Source organism: Triticum dicoccoides, chromosome 2B, assembly GCF_002162155.2.
Source record: "Triticum dicoccoides isolate Atlit2015 ecotype Zavitan chromosome 2B, WEW_v2.0, whole genome shotgun sequence".
Lineage (NCBI taxonomy): Eukaryota > Viridiplantae > Streptophyta > Magnoliopsida > Poales > Poaceae > Triticum > Triticum dicoccoides.
The window spans coordinates 748,286,166-748,309,024 of NC_041383.1; the positions used below are offsets into that span (position 1 = coordinate 748,286,166).

Sequence of the window (22,859 nt, forward strand, 5' to 3'; positions counted from 1 at the left end):
AAACCCAAGGGAAAAAGGGCTAGGTGAGGCAAATGGTAAAACCAAGGTTGGGCCTTGCTGGAGGAGTTTTATTCAAAGCAAACTGTCAAGGGGGTCCCATAAATCACCCAACCGCGTAAGGAACGCAAAATCCGGGAACATAACACCGGTATGACGGAAACTAGGGCGGCAAGAGTGGAACAAAACACCAGACATAAGGCCGAGTCTTCCACCCTTTACCAAGTATATAGATGCATCAATTAAATAAGAGATATTGTGATATCCCAACATAACCCTGTCCATCATGGAGCAATCTTCAACTTCACCTGCAACTAACAACGCTATAAGAGGGGCTGAGCAAAGCGGTAACATAGCCAAGAAATGGTTTGCTAGGAAGGGTGAAAAAGGTTAGAGGCTGACATGGCAAATTGGGAGGCTTGAAGAACAAGTGATAGGTAGCGCAGCAAAGCGATAAAACGAAGCAACTAGCATAGCAATGATGGTAGTGAGATCCAAGGTGACGGTCATCTTGCCTGAAATCCCGCAAGGAAGAAGAACGAGTCCATGAATAAGATGAACGGATGAAGCCGAACCAAGCGTAGACGAATGAATCCTCACGATCGCAACGAAACGGGAACTATCGAGAAGAAGCATACAACATGGTAAACACACCACACATGAACAAGGCATGATGCTCAAGCAAGTATGATGCATGACAAAGCTACATGAAGCTACTCATGGCAAGATATGATGCAAACAAGAACAACACATCAAGGCAAGTTTAAATGAGGCCAGAAACAACATATAACAATTCCGGTAAGTCCTCATATGCAAGTTTAGAAAATGGTCCAGAACTGAATAAACCTTATGTTCAGGTTGTTAAACAGCAAGTTAAGATGCACCAAGAAGATCTACACGAAATTCTAGTCAAGTTACATATAAAGTTCATTTAGTTCGTAGCTACGGCCTAGAAGATATGAGCAAAACAAGTTAAACATGGCATTGATGCAAAATGCATCCAAAAATCAAGCAAACACCTCAAAACAAGGATGCAACATGATAATATGAAACTACATGCAATTCTAAGCAAGTTTCATATAGGACACACTCAAAACGGAGCAACGGTGCAACGCATACACTCTATACAAGTTTAAAGGACAAGTTGTCCAAAACAACAACTAGGCATCTAGCAAGCATCAAAAAAATATTCTACAGCACCCTAACATGATAACAAAAGGCATGGACGTGATGTACAGGTAAAGAAAGACAAAACGTGAACACTGAGCTATCTCCAGAAATCACTAGAACATGCTCAAAATGACATGGCAAGATTGCAAATAATAACAGTTCACAGACTTGGCAGAAACAACATCAGGTTGCAATGTTTAGAGCTATAAAACACCATGTTACAGGAACATATCCTGGCAAACAAAGACATTGCATGAACCAACTAATTGCATAGAACAAAATTCCCTTAATGACCATGAGCCAAAAGGGCACAGAAAATATGATGGCACCCATGTAAACATGGCAAATGATATGACAGATTCAGACATGGCAGGAACAACAATAAGTAGGCATGTTGGTGAGCTTGTACCAGTCATCACAGAGCAATACATGGCATAACAAGGTGGCCAACAGTAATAAAACATGTTTATGAAGTTAAGCATGGCAATAACAAGTTCATAGTGTGCATGGATCACTAGCAAAATACATGGCAAAACTGAACTTAATGTTAACAGGCTGACAAACATTATTTAGCAACTTTGGAGCATGATATGAACAATCTACCGCAAGCTATAAATGCAAACCAAGGCATGGATGGATAGAGCATGACATGTGTAACAAAACATCCTTAGTGAACATCTCCAGATTATGCAAAGAATGACTAGTAGCAGCAGGTTTACATAGCATCATGATATAACAGATTCAGCCTAGCAAAACAGTAACAGCAAATACCCTACTTCACGAGCTCGATGCACTCGCTACAATACTCACAAAAATACATGGATTGCACCTCTGTAAAGAAGGCATGGCATAGTTCAAAACACATGTAGAGATCATGCTCATAAGATGCACACATCAAATGCAACAAAAATGACAAAACATCAAGTTCTGATAACAGACAACAGTAAACATCATATAGCACTCTTACAACGATTATTAGGGCATCAAGATGAACCAAAACAAGCATGGCACAATGGAAAAAATGCAGAGCATTTCACAATGAACATTTCGACATATTATATGCATCAAACGGAGCAGTATGCTATGAGATATGATGCGATGAATAGGGGCACATGAAGTAGAAATCTAGGGACTTGGTCATTTTCTGGAAAAAAATAGATGAGCGCTATGTAACTATTCGGCGCACGGGGCGGAGTTTAGGCGTTGCTCACCATGGGCTTCTGCCTAGTTGGGGAAGGGGCTGCAGCAGGCCGGGGAAGCTAGCTGGGCCGCGGGGCGCGCTGGCAGGGATCTGGCCCGCATGGAGGCCCACGTGGCCGGACACGGTCAACGGGCGCTCGGGCGAGCCCCCGACGAACTGGAGGACGGTGGCGGCGCGATTCTGGTGAGACGACGCGACGAAGATGGCCGGAGAGGGGCGGAGTGATGGCGGGGCACGCGGATCCGGTGGGGATCGGCCGGATCCGGTCATGGGAGGTCGCCGGAGGGACTCCGACGACGGTGTCTTACGGCTCCGACGGCTCTTACAGGGGCACGCGAGAGGGAGTTAGAGGGAGCTAGGGAGGAGGGAGAAGAAGGAGGGCGCGAGAGCGGCCTGGCCTGGGGTGGAGGCGGCACACTCCGGGCGAGACGAGGGGTCCATCGGGTTGCCGGCGACGACGGCGGGGCGGAGGCGCTCGGGTGGCGAGCTGGAGGTGCGGGGCGAAGCAGGGAGCTGGCGGCGGCGCGGGGTCGGGCCGACCCGGGCCCCGATGGGCTTGGCAGGCCCCGCGCGGGCCTGGACGGGCCAGCGGCGGTGGAGGTGCTGGAGGGGACGCGTGGCGCGAGGGGATTGGGTGCAGCGCGGTCAGGTGGCGACGTGGCGCCGCTGGGTTGGTCGGGGGAGCTGGCGCTGGTGGTGGCTGGCGGCGGCTGGCCATAGGGGTGGCGACAAGTGGCGAGGCAAGGGTGGTGTAGCGCGGATTCTGAGGAGGTGGATGGCTAGAGGTAGGTGAAGGGGCTAGGCTGCCCAAAATGGACAAGGGGTGTCCATATATAGCAGGAGGGGCTAGGGTTGGGGGGTTTGAGGCCGTTTTGGAGCCTCCGATCGTGATCCGACGGATCCGATCACGAGGGGGGGGGGTTAGACAGGCCTAGGTGGGCTATGTAAAGAAGGTGTTGGGCTTAGGGAGAGAAGAGAGAGAGGCCCGGTGGCAGTTTCGGAGACCAAAACGTCCAACGAAGGTACCGGCAGCGGTACTACTATATGTTTAACGGTTGGGCTATAAAATGGGCTTCGAATGCGACAAAACTTGACAGCCGGTCTACCTACACTATAATAAGACCGCACGCCAACTCTCACCCCATTCCGAGAACATTTTTATTCCACTTATAAAATAATATTTCGGAGGTGCCGCGGGCGCGTGCGAGTGTGTCTGGACTCCGAACGGACAACGGAGAGAACCGGCGGAACCCGAACGGATGCAAGTTTTGAAAAACATGCAGATGATGACATGGCAAAATGGAACAGGCAAGCAAATGACATGGAAACTACAGCGAATATCTGGAGGACACCTGGCGCATCGGATCGGGGGCGTTACGAAGGAGGGAAGGGGGTAGAGGAGAAAAGGATCGGGATCGTGCGGCCACCCCTTCAGGCCCTTCTCTCCTTTCCCCTAAAGCCCATTAAGGCCCATCAACTCCTCGGGGGGTTCCAGTAACCTCCCCGTACTCCGGAAAATACCCGACCTTCCAATATATCAATCTTTATATCTCGACCATTTCGAGACTCCTCATCATGTCTGTGATCTCATCCGGGACTCCAAACAAACTTCGGTCATCAGAACACATAACTCATAATACAAATCATCATCGAACATTAAGTGTGCGGACCCTACGGGTTCGAGAACTATGTAGACATGACCGAGACACATCTTCGGTCAATAACCAATAGAGGAACCTGGATGCTCAAATTGGCTCGTACATATTCTACGAAGATCTTTATCGGTCAAACCGCATAACAACATATGTTGTTCCCTTTGTCATCAGTATGTTACTTTCCTAAGATTCGGTCATCGGTATCATCGTACCTAGTTCAATATCGTTACCGGCAAGTCTCTTTACTCGTTCTGTAATGCTTCATCCCACAATTAACTTGTTAGTCACATTGCTTGCAAGGCTTATAGTGATGAGCATTACTGAGAGGGCCCAGAGATACCTCTCCGAAACATGGAGTGATAAATCCTAATCTTGATCTATGCCAACCAAACAAACACCTTTGGAGACACCTGTAGAGCATCTTTATAATCACCCATTTACGTTGTGACATATGATAGCATGCAAGGTGTTCCTCCGGTATTCGGGAGTTGCATAATCTCATAGTCTGGGGAATATGTATAAATCATGAAGAAAGCAGTAGCAATGAAATAGTAACGATCATAATGCTAAGCTAACGGATGGGTCATGTCCATCACATCATTCTCCTAATGATGTGATCCCGTTCATCAAATGACAACACATGTCTATGGTTAGGAAACATAACCATCTTTGATTAACGAGCTAGTCAAGTAGAGGCATACTATGGACACTATGTTTTGTCTATGTATTCACACATGTACTAAGTTTCCGGTTAATACAATTCTAGCATGAATAATAAACATTTTATCATGATATAAGGAAATAAATAATAACTTTATTATTGCCTCTAGGGCATATTTCCTTCAGTCTCCCACTTGCACTAGAGTCAATAATCTAGATTACAAAGTAATGATTCTAACACCCATGGAGTATTGGTGCTGATCATGTTTTGCTTGTGGAAGAGGCTTAGTCAATGGGTCTGCAACATTCATATTAGTATGTATCTTGCAAATCTCTATGTCTCCCTCTGACACTTGATGATGGATGGAATTGAAGCGTCTCTTGATGTGCTTGGTTCTCTTGTGAAATCTGGATTCCTTCGCCAAGGCAATTGTACCAGTATTGTCACAAAAGATTTTCATTGGACCGGATGCACTAGGTATGACACCTAGATCGGATATGAACTCCTTCATCCAGACTCCTTCACTCGCTGCTTCTGAAGCAGCTATGTACTCCGCTTCACACGTAGATCCCGCCACGACGCTTTGCTTGGAACTGCACAAACTTACAGCTCCAACATTCAATAAAAATACATATCCGGATTGCGACTTAGAGTCATAAGGATCAGTGTAAAAGCTTGCATCGACGTAACTGTTTACGACGAGCTCTTTGTCACCTCCATAAACGAGAAACATATCCTTAGTCCTTTTCAGGTATTTCAGGATGTTCTTGGCAGTTGTCCAGTGCTCCACTCCGGGATTACTTTGGTACCTCCCTGCTATACTTATAGCAAGGCACACATCAGGCCTAGTACACAACATTGCATACATGATAGATCCTATGGCTGAAGCATATGGAATGACTTTCATTTTTCTCTATCTTCTGCTGTGATCGAGCATTGAGTCTGACTCAACTTCACACCTTGTAACACAGGCAAGAACCCTTTCTTTGACTGATCCATTTTGAACTTCTTCAAAACTTTATCAAGGTATGTGCATTTTGAAAGTCCAATTAAGCGTCTTGATCAATCTCTATAGATCTTGATGCCCAATATGTAAGTAGCTTCACCAAGGTCTTTCATTGAAAAACTCTTATTCAAGTATCCCTTTATGCTATCCAGAAATTCTATATCATTTCCAATCAACAATATGTCATCCACATATAATATTAGAAATGCTACAGAGCTCCCACTCACTTTCTTGTAAATACAGGCTTCTCCAAAAGTCTGCATAAAACCATATGCTTTGATCAGACTATCAAAGCTTTTATTCCAACTCCGAGAGGCTTGCACCAGTCCATAAATGGATCGCTGGAGCTTGCACACTGTTAGCACCCTTTGGATCGAGAAAACCTTCTGGTTGTATCATATACAACTCTTCTTCTAGAAATTCATACATGAATGCAGTTTTGACATCCATCTGCCAAATTTCATAATCATAAAATGCGTCAATTGCTAACATGATTCGGACAGACTTAAGCATCGCTACGGGTGAGAAAGTCTCATCGTAGTCAACTTCTTGAACTTGTCAAAAACCTTTTGCAACAAGTCGAGCTTTATAGACAGTAACATTACCATCAGCGTCGGTCTTCTTCTTGAAGAACCATTTATTTTCTATGGATTGCCGATCATCGGAAAGTCCACCAAAGTCCACACTTTGTTCTCATACATGGATCCCATCTCAGATTTCATGGCCTCAAGCCATTTCGCGGAATCTGGGCTCATCATCACTTCCTCATAGTTCGTAGGTTCATCATGGTCTAGTAACATGACTTCCAAAACAGGATTGCCGTACCACTCTGGTGCGGACCGTACTCTGGAAGACCTACGAGGTTCTGTAGTAACTTGATCTGAAGTTTCATGACCATCATCATTAGCTTCCTCACTAATTGGTGTAGGAATCATTGGAACTGATTTCTGTGATGAACAACTTTCCAATTCGGGAGAAGGTACAGTTACCTCGTCAAGTTCTACTTTCCTCCTACTCACTTCTTTCGAGAGAAACTCCTTCTCTAGAAAAGATCCATTCTTAGCAACGAATATCTTGCCTTCGGATCTGTAATAGAAGGTGTACCCAACAGTTTCCTTTGGGTATCCTATGAAGACACACTTCTCCGATTTGGGTTCGAGCTTATCAGGTTGAAGCCTTTTCACATAAGCATCGCACCCCCAAACTTTAAGAAAAGACAACTTTGGTTTTTTGCCAAACCACAGTTCATAAGGAGTCGTCTCAATGGATTTCGATGGTGCCCTATTTAAAGTGAATGCAGCCGTCTCTAAAGAATAAACCCAAAACGATAGCGGTAAATTAGTAAGAGACATCATAGATCGCACCATATCCAATAAAGTACGGTTACGATGTTCGGACACACCATTATGCTGTGGTGTTCCAGGTGGCGTGAGTTTCAAAACTATTCCACATTGTTTCAAATGAAGACCAAACTCGTAACTCAAATATTATCCTCCACAATAAGATCGTACAATCTTTAGTTTCTTGTTACGATGATTTTCCACTTCACTCTGAAATTCTTTGAACTTTTCAAATGTTTCAGACTTATGCTTCATTAAGTAGATATAACCATATCTGCTCAAATCATATGTGAAGGTAAGAAAATAGCGATACCCGCCACGATCCTCAACACTCATTGGACCGCATACACCGGTATGTATTATTTCTAATAAGTCAGTAGCTCCTTCCATTGTTCCAGAGAACGGAGTTTTAGTCATCTTGCCCATGAGGCATGGTTCACAAGCACCAAGTGATTCATAATCAAGTGATTCCAAAAGCCCATTAGCATGGAGTTTCTTCATGCGCTTTACACCAATATGACCTTAACGGCAGTGCCACAAATAAGTTGCACTATCATTATCAACTTGACATCTTTTGGCTTCAATATTATGAACATGTGTATCTCCACGACCAAGATTCAACAAAAATAGACCACTCAACAAGGGTGCATGACCATAAAAGATATTACTCACATAATTAGAACAACCATTATTCTCTGATTTAAATGAATAACCGTCTCGCATCAAACAAGATCCAGATATAATATTCATGCTCAACGCTGGCACCAAATAACAATTATTCAGGTCTAAAACTAATCCCGAAGGTAGATGTAGAGGTAGCATGCCGATGGTGATCACATCGACCTTGGAACCATTTCCCACATGCATCGTCACCTTGTCCTTAGCAGATCTTCGTTTAATCCATAGCCCCTGTTTCGAGTTGCAAATATGAGCAACATAACCAGTATCAAATACTCAGGCGCTACTACGAGCATTAGTAAGGTACACATCAATAACATGTATATCAAATATACCTTTCACTTTGCCATCCTTCTTATCCGCCAAACACTTGGGGCAGTTCCACTTCTAGTGATCAATCCCTTTGCAGTAGAAGCACACAGTTTCAGGCTTAGGTCCGGACTTGGGTTTCTTCTCCTGAGCAACAACTTTCTTGTCGTTCTTCTTGAAGTTCCCCTTCTTCCCTTTGCCCTTTTCTTAAAACTAGTGGTCTTGTTGACCATCAACACTTGATGCTCCTTTTTTATTTCTACCTCCGCAGCCTTTAGCATTGCAAAGATCTCGGGAATTGTCTTGTTCATCCCTTGCATATTGTAGTTCATCATGAAGCCTTTATAGCTTGGTGGTAGTGATTGAAGAACTCTTTCAATGACACTATCATCAGGAAGATTAACTCCCAGCTGAGTCAAGTGGTTATGGTACCCAGACATTCTGAGTATGTGTTCATTTAAAGAACTATTCTCCTCCATTTTGCATCTATAGAACTTGTTGGAGACTTCATATCTCTCAACTCGGGCATTTGCTTGAAATATTAACTTCAACTATTATAACATCCCATATGCTCCATGATGTTCAAAACGTCTTTGAAGTCCCGATTCTAAGCCATAAAGCATGGCACACTGAACTATCGAGTAGTCATCAACTTTGCTCTGCCAGACGTTCTTAACGTCATCAGTAGTGTCTACAGCTGGCCTAGCACCTAGCGGTGCTTCCAGGATGTAATTCTTCTATGCATCAATGAGGATAATCCTCAAGTTACGGACCCAGTCCATGTAATTGCTACCATCATCTTTCAACTTAGCTTTCTCTAGGAACGCATTAAAATTCAAAGGAACGGTAGCATGGGCCATTGATCTACGATAACATAGACATGCAAAATAACTATCAGGACTAAGTTCATGATAAACGTTCTTAACGTCATCAGTAGTGTCTACAGCTGGCCTAGCACCTAGCGGTGCTTCCAGGATGTAATTCTTCTATGCATCAATGAGGATAATCCTCAAGTTACGGACCCAGTCCATGTAATTGCTACCATCATCTTTCAACTTACCTTTCTCTAGGAACGCATTAAAATTCAAAGGAATGGTAGCATGGGCCATTGATCTACGATAACATAGACATGCAAAATAACTATCAGGACTAAGTTCATGATAAATTAAAGTTTAATTAATCATATTATTTAAGAACTCCCACTTAGACAGACATCCCTATAGTCACTAAATGATCACGTGATCCAAATCAACTAAACCATGTCCAATCATCACATGAGATGGAGTAGTTTTCAATGGTGAACATCACTATGTTGATCATATCTACTATATGATTCACGTTTGACCTTTCGATCTCAGTGTTCCGAGGACATATCTTCATATGCTAAGCTTGTCAAGTTTAACCCGAGTATTCTACGTGTGCAAAACTGGCTTGCACCTGTTGTATGTGAACGTAGAGCTTATCACACCCGATCATCACGTGGTGTCTCGGCACGACGAACTGTAGCAACGGTGCATACTCAGGGAGAACCCTTATACCTTGAAATTTAGTAAGGGATCACCTTATAATGCTACCGCTGTACTAAACAAAATAAGATGCATAAAAGATAAACATCACATGCAATCAAATTATGTGACATGATATGGCCATCATCATCTTGTGCTCATGATCTCCATCACAGAAGCATCGTCATGATCCCCATCGTCACTGGCGCGACACCTTGATCTCCATCGTAGCATCATTGTCGTCTCACCAACTATTGTTTCTATGACTATCGCTACCGCTTAGTGATAAAGTAAAACAATTACATGGCGATTGCATTGCATACAATAAGGTGACAACCATATGGCTCCTGACAGTTGTCGATAACTCTGTTACAAAACATGATCATCTCATACAACAATTTATATCACATCATGTGTTGACCATATCACATCACAGCAAGCCCTGCAAAAACAAGTTAGACGTCCTCTACTTTGTTGTTGCAAATTTTACGTGGCTGCTACGGGCTTCTAGCAAGAACTGTTCTTACCTATGCATCAAAACCACGACGATTTTTCGTCAAGTGTGCTATTTTAATCATCAATAAGGACCAGCCATAGTCAAACTTGATTCAATTAAAGTTGGAGAAACAGACACCTGCCAGCCACCTATGTGCAAAAACACGTCGGTTGAACCAGTCTCATGAACGCGGTCATGTAATATCGGTCCGGGCTGCTTCATCCAACAATACCGCTGAATCAAAGTAAGACGTTGGTGGAGCAGTATGACTATTATCGCCCACAACTCTTTGTGTTCTACTCGTGCATAAAACATCTGCGCATAGACCTAGCTTGGATGCCACTGTTGGGGAACGTGGTATTTCAAATTTTTCCTACAATCATGGAAGATCTACCTAGGAGATGCATAGCAACGAGAGGGAGAGTGTGTCCATGTACCCTCATAGACCGAAAGCGGAAGTGTTTAGTAACGCGGTTGATGTAGTGGAACGTCTTCGCGATCTAACCGATCCAAGTACCGAACATATGGCACCTCCGCGTTCAGCACACGTTCAGCTCGATGACGTCTCTCGTGCTCTTGATCCAGTTGAGGATGAGGGTGAGTTCCATCAGCAGGACGGCATGGCGACGGTGATGATGATGTTATCGACACAGGGCTTCACCTAAGCACTACGTCAATATGATCAAGGTGTGTAATTGTGGAGGGGGGGGGGCACCGCACACGGCTTAAGCAAAACTTGGTGTGTTCTACGGTGCCCCATGCCCCCGTATATAAAGGAGGAAGGAGGATGAGTCTGGCCCTACAGGGGGCGCGCCAAGGGGGGGGAGTCCTACTTGGACTCCGGGTCCAAGTAGGATTCGCCCCCCCCCTTTCCTATTCCAACTAGGAGAAGGAGTGAAGGGGGAAGAGGGGAGAAGGAAGGAGGGGGCGCCGCCCCCTCGTAGTCCAATTCGGACCAGCCCATGGGGGGGGTGCGGCCACCCCTTGAGGCCCTTCTCTCCTTTCCCCTAAAGCCCATTAAGGCCCATCAACTCCCCGGGGGGTTCCGGTAACCTCCTGGTACTCCGAAAAATACCCGAAACACTTCGGAACCATTCTGGTGCCCAAATATAACCTTCCAATATATCAATCTTTATATCTCAACCATTTCGAGACTCCTCGTCATGTCCGTGATCTCATCCGAGACTCCGAACGAACTTGGGTCATCAAAACACATAACTCATAATACAAATTGTCATCGAACATTAAGCGTGCAGACTCTACGGGTTTGAGAACTATGTAGACATGTCCGGGACACATCTCCGGTCAATAACTAATAGCGGAACCTGGATGCTCATATTGACTCCTACATATTCTACGGAAATCTTTATCGGTCAAACCGCATAACAACATATGGTGTTCCCTTTGTCGTTGTTATGTTACTTGCCCTAGATTCGATCATCGGTATCATCATACCTAGTTCAATCTCGTTACCGACAAGTCTCTTTACTCATTCCGTAATGCTTCATCCTGCAACTAACTTATTAGTCACATTGCTTGCAAGGCTTATAGTGATGAGCATTACCGAGAGGCCCCAGAGATACCTCTCCGAAACACAGAGTGACAAATCCTAATCTTGGTCTATGCCAACCCAACAAACACCTTTGGAGACACCTGTAGAGCATATTTATAATCACCCATTTACGTTGTGACGTTTGATAGCAAACAAGGTGTTCCTCCAGTATTCGGGAGTTGCATAATCTCATAGTCTGAGGAACATGTATAAGTCATGAAGAAAGTAGTAGCAATGAAACTGTAACGATCATAATGCTAAGATAACGGATGGGTCATGTCCATCACATCATTCTCCTAATGATGTGATCCCGTTCATCAAATGACAACACATGTCTATGGTTAGGAAACATAACCATCTTTCATTAACGAGCTAGTCAAGTAGAGGCATACTAGGGACACTATGTTTTGTCTATGTATACACACATGTACTAAGTTTCTGGTTAATACAATTCTAGCATGAATAATAAACATTTATCATGATATAAGGAAATAAATAATAACTTTATTATTGCCTCTAGGGCATATTTCCTTCATCACCATCGCCTCCTCACACGTCGAGGTCGTCGCCAGTGTCGCCATGCGGTTCGAGCTCTCTAGCGGCCCCGTCAGCTGGGGCGAGGCCCCGGTCCTCACCTCCGTCACCGTAGAGGACCAGCCCGCCGCGCTCGCCGCCGTCGCCCGCGCTTGTGCCGCACTCATTGCCGCGCGGATCGGGCCCCTCGGCGCCATGCTCCAGGACATCGCTGATTCGCTCCCCGGACACGCCTTCGCCTTGGTGAGACATCCACACCTGTTTGAGTTCATACTCTTGGCAAGCAATTTAGGTTCAGTTTTCGGTACAATTTTGGAGTTTGACAGTTTGAGGAGTTCTGCTCCAGAAGACAGACTTCAGAGTTTAGAAGTCAATTCTTTTAGCAGATGTAGATGGAAGGATGGGAAATTTATTTTTGGATCTTAGGCCTTGATGTAGATGGAGATTGCCTTTAGGGCTCTGGACCAATTAAGGTTGTTGACCACTGGCTCATGCCCAAAAGGTATGATAACTGCATAGAAAAATTTTACCCCAAATAAATGGTAATTGAGGGACTCTCAACAAAAGCCAGGATAATAAAGAAATACTACGTCCAAAACCATAGAAGTCCTACCTTCAAAGGAAAGTTGGTTCTTAGTTCTTAGATTCCGATCCTTTTAGTCCAGATACAACTGATTTAATTTCTTCTCTTGGAACTTAATAGGATATATTATCTAGTTCTCAGTATTTTTCCCCCTGATACCAAAAGTGTTTGGACAAGAGAATCTTCCTCTGATGTGTACTTACTTGTTCTTTTCTCTAACGAAAGCCGAAGCAGGAGTGGAGATGGCAGTGATTGTCGCGGTAGCTAACTGTAATGCCCTGGATGTAACTTTTCATAATTGTAACTCCAACTCTTGCCATTTCCGGCTATGTGTTGTGATTTTCCTTCGTGGTTGGGTTTTGTCTTTCATTTTGCATTTTGTTCATGTCATGCATTTCATCTGATGTCATCATCCGCATAGCATCATGCATATTGCATCTGCATGTTTTCATAAAGCTTGCATCCATTCGTAGTTGCCGCGTTCCCCCCCTTGCCTTTGTTGTCCCTTTCGAGAGCAACCGTTCATTTGTTGTCCAACCGTTTGAGCCGCTCTGCATAGCCACCAATCCCTTTGCGCGCGTCCGAAACTGCCCCGAACCCGAACCGGTCTGTCGTGACCGATGAGTCCGGATCATCCCCAAACATCTATAAAACATCTCCGTTTTCTTATTTGGACTCCCTACCTATTTATTTCTCGGCCACCCGATCGCGATCAAAGGATCCAAATCATCCCCTTTCGTATATATATAGTCCATCCCTTTTGACCGAGACCAAATCCCTAATTTCTAGGGATCCTCCCAGCCGCCGCCGCCGCCGTCTCTCTCTCCCGCATCTTCATCGGGATCTTCCTAAATCCATCCCCTCCACCAGCAGCCTCCGACCATCTCCCTCGTTTTGAGCTCCAGACCACATCTACCTCCTTCCACCTCGGGATCCCCTCCCGATCCAAACAACCAACTACAGCCGCCACACCTCCTCCCGATCCAAACCATCCACCACCTCCCGTGCCTCCCCGAGCTCGACCCCGCCGCCTCGCGCCTCTTGCCGGAGCAACCAGTAACGACCCACACCTCCGGGACCTCCTCCTCACCACCTGGTCGTCCTTCCTTCCCGACGGTGTTCTTCCCGAGGACGCCAGCTTCCCTCCTCAACCACCTTGCATCGATGCTGGCCGCAAGCAGCACCACCAGCAGATGAGCCCCCGACGCGCCCTCTCGTTCCTCTATTTTCCTCTCGGTATCTCATCTCTCTCTCGTTCTCTCTGTACTAGGATGCAGCGTCGCCCATGGCCTTGTCTCCAGCCAGAATGAGCCTCCCCGTGCTCCTCCACCTCGCCTCCTCGGGCGCCCGCGCCTACCGCCGGCCGGCCACGGCCAGGTCGCCTCGCCTCCTCTCGCTCTTACTCTGGCCCTCTCTCTGTCCCTGCCACTTGTCTGAATTTTCCCTGCCATGGCCCTACAGTTCCTCCCCGCCTCAGGGCTCCCTTGCGCCGCCGGATTTGAGACCCCATCACCCAGACCTGCCCGTTCTCGGCGCTCGCGTCACCGTCAGCCACCCATCGTCGGAGTTCCTTGTCGGCTCGCGCGCCGACCTGCAAGTCCCACGCCGCCGCTACTCTCCTGCTTCAACCGCTGCTACCTGCTTCGCTGGGTCGAGCAGAGCGCTTGCCCGTGCCCGTTGACCGCGTCGTCAGCCAGCGTTCCCAGTCGGCCCGGTGCACCCGAGACTGCCCAAGTGTCCTGGTGAGCAGCCCCGGCCTTTTTCCTCTGTTGGGCTTCTTGTCCAGATTAGGCCTAGAGTCTATTTTTTAGGCTCTACGATTTTGTCTATTATCCAGTGATTTACTGTTTTACAGAAACCCCTAAGCATCATGCATGTAATAACTCATGAGCCGTGCATCGGATTAAAATGATTTAAACATGTAAAATGCTTAGAATTTTGTGTAGATTAATAATATGCCACTTTCATCCATGTTTAAAATGTTGTTTGTTTAAATTTTCTCAAATGCCATGTTAAAATGATTTATTTCATAACTAAATAACCGTAGCTCGGTTTTAAATAAACTTTATATGTAAATGGGGTGGAAAATGCATAGTTTAACACGGTGGCCTTGTTTTGCATGTTTAACAAATCTAAAATATGGTTTAGGGCAGAACAGTACCAAAACTAAAATATGGACATGAGGATTTTCCGGAATTGTTGTTTGTTGTTTTCGGCCTCATTTAAACCTGCCTAAATAGTTAGTTTACTTATGCTTCACCCCCTTGCCATGTTAATAAAACTTAAAATTGTTGGGTACGTAACCCAGAGCGAACTAAATAACTCGAATGTGGTGTTCCGTCAATATGCAACTCGTTGCACATTGAGCTCCACTTAACTTGTAGTACTGTTTGTTGCACTTTGTCATGCCAAGCCTCTTTAAACCGGACATGCATCATGCTTGTTTGTGCATCATGCCATGTTTATGCTTGTGCATTTACCATGTTGTTTGCTTCTTCCTGGTGTTTCTTCTTAGTTCCGATAACGTTGCGATTATGAGGATCCGTTCGACTACGTTGGTTCGTCTACTTCATGGACTCGTTCTTCTTCCTAGTGGAATTTCAGGCAAGATGACCGTCACCCTGGATCTCACTACTATCATTGCTATGCTAGTTGCTTTGTTCTATCACTTTGCCGCGCTACCTATCTCTTGTTGATCAAGCCTCCCAAATTGCCATGTCAGCCTCTAACCTTCTTCACCCTTCGTAGCAAACCGTTGTTTGGCTATGTTACCGCTTTGCTCAGCCCCTCTTATAGCGTTGTTAGTTGCAGGTGAAGTTGAAGATTTCTCCATGATGGACTAGATTATGTTGGGATATCACAATATCTCTTATTTTAATTAATGCATCTATATACTTGGTAAAGAGTCGAAGGCTCGGCCTTATGCCTGGTGTTTTTTTCCACTCTTGCCGCCCTAGTTTCTGTCATACCGGTGTTATGTTCCTTGATTTTGTGTTCCTTATGCAGTTGGGTGATTTATGGGACCCCCTTGACAGTTCGCTTTGAATAAAACTCCTCCAGCAAGGCCCAACCTTGGTTTTACCATTTGCCTACCTAAGCCTTTTTCCCTTGGCTTTCCGGAGCCCGAGGGTCATCTTTATTTAACCCCCCCGGGCCAGTGCTCCTTTGTGTGTTGGTCCGAACCGGGCAGACTGCGGGGCCACCACGGGGCAACTCGAGGGCTGGTTTTACTCGTAGGCTGACCTATCCGGTGTGCCCTGAGAACGAGATATGTGCAGCTCCTATCGGGATTTGTCGGCACATCGGGCGGCTTTGCTGGTCTTGTTTTACCATTGTCGAAATGACTTATAAACCGGGATTCCGAGACTGATCGGGTCTTCCTGGGAGAAGGAATATCCTTCATTGACCGTGAGATCTTGTGATGGGCTAAGTTGGGACACCCCTGGAGGGTATAAACTTTCGAGAGGCGTGCCCGTGGTTATGTGGTAGATGAGAATTTGTTAATGTCCGGTTGTAGATAACTTGACACCAGATTCGAATTAAAATGCATCAACCGTGTGTGTAGCCGTGATGGTCTCTTTTCGGCGGAGTCCGGGAAGTGAACACGGTTTTGGGTTATGTTTGACATAAGTAGGAGTTCAGGATCACTTCTTGATCATTGCTAGCTCCACGACCGTTCCTTTGCTTCTCTTCTCGCTCTTATTAGCGTATGTTAGCCACCATATATGCTTAGTCGCTGCTGCAACCTCACCACTTATCCTTTCCTTTACCTATTAAGCTTTGCTAGTCTTGATACCCATGGTAATGGGATTGCTGAGTCCTTGTGGCTCACAGATTATAACCACAACAGTTGCAGGTGCAGGTTATGTGATGATCAAGACGCGAGAGTGATGTTTGCTTGTTTTGGAGTTCTTCTTCTGCTTCTTCTTCGATCAGGGCAGGTCGGCAGCCTGGGCTAGCAGGGTGGATGTCGTTTGAGTTTCTGTTTGTGTTCATCCGTAGTCGGATGTTGCTCTTATGTATTGTGATGTTGTATTCATATGGCATTGTATGCCTCTTGTATGTATCCCCATCTATTATGTAATGTTGATGTAATGATATCCACCTTGCAAAAGCGTATCAATATGCGGTTCTATCCTTGGTGGGACCTTCGAGTCTCTTTAGGATAGTATCACATATTGGGCGTGACAAGTTGCCATCAGAGCCTCGACCGACCTTAGGAACCCCCCTTGTTTGATCGTGTAGCTTGGCCGTTGTCGAGTCTAGTAGAAAACTGTTTTTGGAGTCTAGTTATATCGGAGAGTAGGAATTCATTTTACTCCCCAGTCCCCTCGTCGCTCTGGTGAGGAATCTTGACGTAGGTGTTTTGAATTACTTCTCTTCCCCTTCAAATTTTCCTTAGGATCACGCAGTTGGTTTCTGTTCGTTGGTTCTCAGCTCTTTTCATCCGGTGCATTTCTCGTCAAGACGATTCGACCCTCTCCATTTTTGCAAGTTTAATCCTCAGATGTTTTCTTTTCCCACCCGCCCACCCTTTTTCTTCTCGGAGTCGGAGTCCGTAATCGAGGATCCATCCTATTCATGTGAAGCCTTTGCATTCTTTCCTCAATCATTTCAACCGGTGTTTTCTCTTCAAGCTATTTGTCCAAGTTGCCTTTGTTTTTCCCGCCCTCCCACCATTTTTCTTCCCGAAGCTTGAGTCTCTTTCGAGCATCAACTTTCATTCGTACGGAGCCCCTTCAGTCTTCCCTCAATTATTTCAACCAGTGGATTCTTGTCTCGTTTGTGTTTCTTCAACTCTATTTCTTCTCCGGTGGACTCAATTCAAGTTTCTCGGGTCGATTATATTCTTTTCCTTGGATCAAGTGTTCTCCTTGCTCGTTTGCCTCTCGCCAGTTTATCCTTCCGGAGTGTTCAAGACATCTCAGGAGATTCGTTTGTGTTCGAATTAATTCGAGGTCGTCACCTCATTCAAATATTTCAATTATTCCGGTGCATCATCTATCTGTTCAACATCCCTTTCCAACGGTGTTTTCCTCTTTAGTGGGCCCTAACCCACATGTCTTTTCCCAGGATCTTACCTGACTCTTCTAATTATTCCGGAGCCATTCATAATTCTTTTCGAGTTTGATGTAAGAATGAATTTCATCAGTCAGATGCCTTTCCAAGATCGATTTCAAATCATTTCATTGTTGGCTCAACCTCCTTGCTTTCCATTTTACCGGAGTATCTCAGTAATTTTGGTTGTGTTCCTCGTCATCATTTGTAGACCGAAGAAGAGTTTTCCTCTCAATCCTTACCCATTCTTCTAGAGATTCATGGTTCTAGCTTCATGCCATCCTCATAATTGTTTTTGATTGTGACAATTCTTTTCTTACCATCCGGAGCATTTCATGAGTTGTTTCCACTTCTTTCCTCCGAAGGCTATCATGTCATAATTTTTCATTCTCAGCGTGTAGCTATCTCCAAACCTTACCGGTGCATCATTCAAATATCCTCTAATCAGTTCATGATCTATTCATTCTCATGTTTCTAAATCCCCTCAAGTATCTTCTTTCGTTTTCCAATTCTTCCCGGTGAATTGTGCTTTTGCTACTTTCATTTTCAATTCTTACGGTGGTTCGTTCAAGATTTCACTTCCTTCGTTATCATATCTGTTAGAGTACTAATTCGTTGTTTCCAACTCCCACCGATGGTTCCATCTATACCTTCTCAAGTTTACACTATATCTCTCTTAATCCTTTCTACGAGAATAAGTAGTATGCCAAATCCGTTGCTTGTCATCAATTTAAATTGGTGAAGGATAGGCATAACGTAATTCTTATTGTTGTTTCATCCAAGTAATCTAGTTTCTTCTTTACAGAGTTGTTCATCATGTCATTTTTCTCGGTTCGAGATGCTTCATCTTTTCTTTTCCAGAGTTCCAAGTTTTCCGCATTATCGTCGCGAACTTCCATCTAAATCATTGCAAGGCTTCACCTTGTGTTTTCAACTTCTCTTTCTTTTTATCATCCTTTTATTACCGAAGTTCTTCATTGAGGCTCTACATGGTGGTTCATCAAGGATTCTCTTCATTCTTCAATTGTTATTCAAGATTTCTCTCAAAGTTATGACACGCCAACCTATACTCTAAAATAAACATGGTGCCCAACACATGTTTTGTTCTGAGGAGTTCAAGTATTCTTATTCTTGAATTTCGAAGTGCAATTCTTTCTACCTTATCTTTTGAGGTGGTGTTATATCATTCTTGACAATTTTCATTCATGTTTCGCGATTCACATGTTGTCAAGAATGAGATATTTTAAATCGATTAATCTCTTCGTTGGAGTTATCTTGTGTCATATTTCACCTAAAGCCTTCCCTAAGGAATGTTTTATTGTGGTGATTATCAATGGTCCAAGTTATGTCTCTATCATCTTGGTGGAAGAAGTTTTCCATCTCGTTGGTGTTATCAATTATATTATTTGTTTTCGTAGTGGCAGAATTTTGCCTCAATTTTGAGAAGTTTTCCATAAGCCCACTACAAGCTTATTCGTTTCGTGTTGGTTTTTCAACAACTCCGTTATAACCTTCGTGGAAGGGTGCTTTCCGAGCTCATTTGTGGCAGAAGTTGGCATTTTCTTCTCCATTCTGTTATTCCAATGATCTATCTTCTATTCTTTCTTCGGGAGGCATTGTGATGTTGCTCTTTTCACTCATCATCTCGAATTGTGAGGATCATGTTCTTTTTGTGCTTATCCATTTAACCGGAGTGTTGTGTCATCTCTTCAAGTTCTTTTCATCTTATCAAGTCATGCATCTCTTTTCAACCGGAGTGTTGCCCGAATTCTTTATTCTTATTCCTTGTCCAGCTAATTTTAACCGGAGTGGCTTCAAAGCATACCTTGTCCCCTAAGCTCTTGGTTCTCATCATATTCCTTGTTCCTCTTGTCCATCGGACTGTTTGCAATCTTGGTCATCTCTGTTGTTTTTGTTTCTTTCAATTTGTTCAACCTCTCAAGGTTCGTGGTTTCACTCATTGGTTGAAGAACAACTTAGTTTTACCTCTTCTTTTCCTCTTCCGTTTCTCTCCGGTGCCATCCTAGATCTCGAGACAAGATCCTCTTGTAGTGGTGGAGTGTTGTAACGCTCTGGATGTAACTTTTCATAATTGTAACTCCAACTCTTGCCATTTCTGGCTATGTGTTGTAATTTTCCTTCGTGGTTGGGTTTTGTCTTTCGTTTTGCATTTTGTTCATGTCATGCATTTCATCTCATGTCATCATCCGCATAGCATCATGCGTATTGCATCTGCATGTTTTCATAAAGCTTGCGTCCGTTCGTAGTTGCCGCGTTCCCCCCTTGCCTTCGTTGTCCCTTTCAAGAGAAACCTTTCATTTGTTGTCCGACCGTTTGAGCCGCTCTGCACAGCCACCAACCCCTTTGCGCGCGTCCGAAACTGCCCCGAACCCGAACCGGTCTGTCATGACCGATGAGTCCGGATCATCCGCAAACATCTATAAAACATCTCTATTTTCTTATTTGGACTCCCTACCTATTTATTCCTCGGCCGCCCGATCGCGATCGGAGGATCCAAATCATCCCCTTTCGTATATATATAGTCCATCCCTTTTGACCGAGACCAAATCCCTAATTTCTAGGGATCCTCCCAGCCGCCGCCGCCGCCTCTCTCTCCCGCATCTTCATCGGTATCTTCCCAGATCCATCCCCTCCACTAGCAGCCTCCGACCATCTCCCTCATTTTGAGCTCCAGACCACATCCACCACCTTCCACCTCGGGATCCCCTCCCGATCCAAACCACCAACCACAGCCGCCACAGCTCCTCCCGATCCAAACTATCCACCACCTCCAGTGCCTCCCCGAGCTCGACCCCGCCGCCTCGTGCCGCTCGCCGAAGCAACCAGCGATGACCCTCACCTCCAGGACCTCCTCCTCGCCACCTCGTCGTCCTTCCTCCCCGGTGGTGTTCTTCCCGAGGATGCCAGCCGCCCTCCTCATCCACCTTGTGTCGGCATCGACCGCAAGCAGCGCCACCAGCAGATGAGCCCCTGTCGCGCCCTCTCGTTCCTCTGTTTTCCTCCTCTCGGTATCTCATCTCTCTCTCATTCTCTCTCTGTACCAGGATGCAGCGTCGCCCATGGCCTTGTCTCTGGCCAGAACGAGCCTCCCCGTGCTCCTCCACCTCACCTCCTCGGGCGCCCGCGCCTACCGCCGGCCGGCCACGGCCAGGTCGCCTCGCCTCCTCTCGCTCTCACTCTGGCCCTCTCTTTGTCCCTGCCACTTGTCTGAATTTTCCCTGCCATGGCCCTGCAGTTCCTCCCCATCTTGGAGCTCCCTTGCGCCGCCGGATTCGAGACCCCCTCGCCCAGACCTGCCCGTTCCCGGCGCTCGCGTCGCCGTCAGCCACCCGTCGTCGGAGTTCCTTGTCGGCTCGCGCGCTAACCTGCAAGTCCCACGCCATCGCTGCTCTCCTGTTTCAACCGCTGCTACCTGCTTCGCTGGCTCGAGCAGAGCGCTTGCCTGTGCCCGTTGACCGCGTCGCCAGCCAGTGTTCCCAGCCGGCCCAGCGCACCCGAGCCGGCCCAAGTGGCCTGGTGAGCAGCCCCGGCCTTTTTCCTCTGTTGGGCTTCCTGTCCAGATTAGGCCTAGAGCCTATTATTTTTAGGCTCTGCGATTTTGTCTATTATCCAGTGATTTACTGTTTTACAGAAAAACCCCTAAGCATCATGCATATAATAACTCATGAACCGTGCATTGGATTAAAATGATTTAAACATGTAAAATGCTTAGAATTTTGTGTACATTAATAATATGCCACTTTCATCCATGTTTAAAATGTTTAAAATGCTGTTTGTTTAAATTTTCTCAAATGCCATGTTAAAATGATTTATTTCATAACTAAATAACCGTAGCTCGGTTTTAAATAAACTTTATATGTAAATGGGGTGGAAAAATGCATAGTTTAACATGGTGGCATTGTTTTGCATGTTTAACAGCTCTAAAATATGGTTTAGGACAGAACAGTACCAAAACTAAAATATGGACATGAGAATTTTCTGGAATTGTTGTTTGTTGTTTTCGGCCTCATTTAAACCTGCATAAATAGTTAGTTTACTTATGCTTCACCCCCTTGCCATGTTAATAACATTTAATATTGTTGGGTACATAATCGAGAGCGAACTAAATAACTCGAATGTGGTGTTTCGTCAATATGCAACTCATTGCATATTGAGCTCCACTTAACTTGTAGTACTGTTTGTTGCACTTTGTCATGCCATGCCTCTTTAAACCGGACATGCATCATGCTTGTTTGTGCATCATGCCATGTTTATGCTTGTGCATTTACCATATTGTTTGCTTCTTTCCGGTGTTGCTTCTTAGTTCCGATAACGTTGCGATTGTGAGGATCCTTCGACTACGTTGGTTCGTCTACTTCATGGACTCGTTCTTCTTCCTAGTGGAATTTCAGGCAAGATGACCGTCACCCTGGATCTCACTACTATCATTGCTATGCTAGTTGCTTCGTTCTATCGCTTTGCCGCGCTACCTATCTCTTATTGATCAAGCCTCCCAAATTGCCATGTCAGCCTCTAACCTTTTTCACCCTTCCTAGCAAACCGTTGTTTGGCTATGTTACCGCTTTGCTCAGCCCCTCTTATAGCGTTGTTAGTTGCAGGTGAAGTTGAAGATTTCTCCATGATGGACAAGATTATGTTGGGATATCACAATATCTCTTATTTTAATTAATGCATCTATATACTTGGTAAAGGGTGGAAGGCTCGGCCTTATGCCTGGTGTTTTGTTCCACTCTTCCGCCCTAGTTTTCGTCATACCGGTGTTATGTTCCTTGATTTTCCATTTCTTACGCGGTTGGGTGATTTATGGGCCCCCCTTGACAGTTCGCTTTGAATAAAACTCCTCCAACAAGGCCCAACCTTGGTTTTACCATTTGCCTACCTAAGCCTTTTTCCCTTGGGTTTTCGGAGCCCGAGGGTCATCTTTATTTAACCCCCCGGGCCAGTGCTCCTTCGAGTGTTGGTTCGAACCGGGCAGACTGCGGGGCCACCACGGGGGCAACTCGAGGGCTGGTTTTACTCGTAGGCTGGCCTATCCGGTGTGCCCTGAGAACGAGATATGTGCAGCTCCTATCGGGATTTGTCGGCACATCGGG

General features: G+C 45.3%; 1 pseudogene; it reads left to right on the top strand.

Moving 5' to 3' along the window:
• LOC119361313 overlaps positions 1–22,859 on the top strand; it is an 81,159-nt pseudogene that overhangs the window by 56,036 nt on the left and 2,264 nt on the right.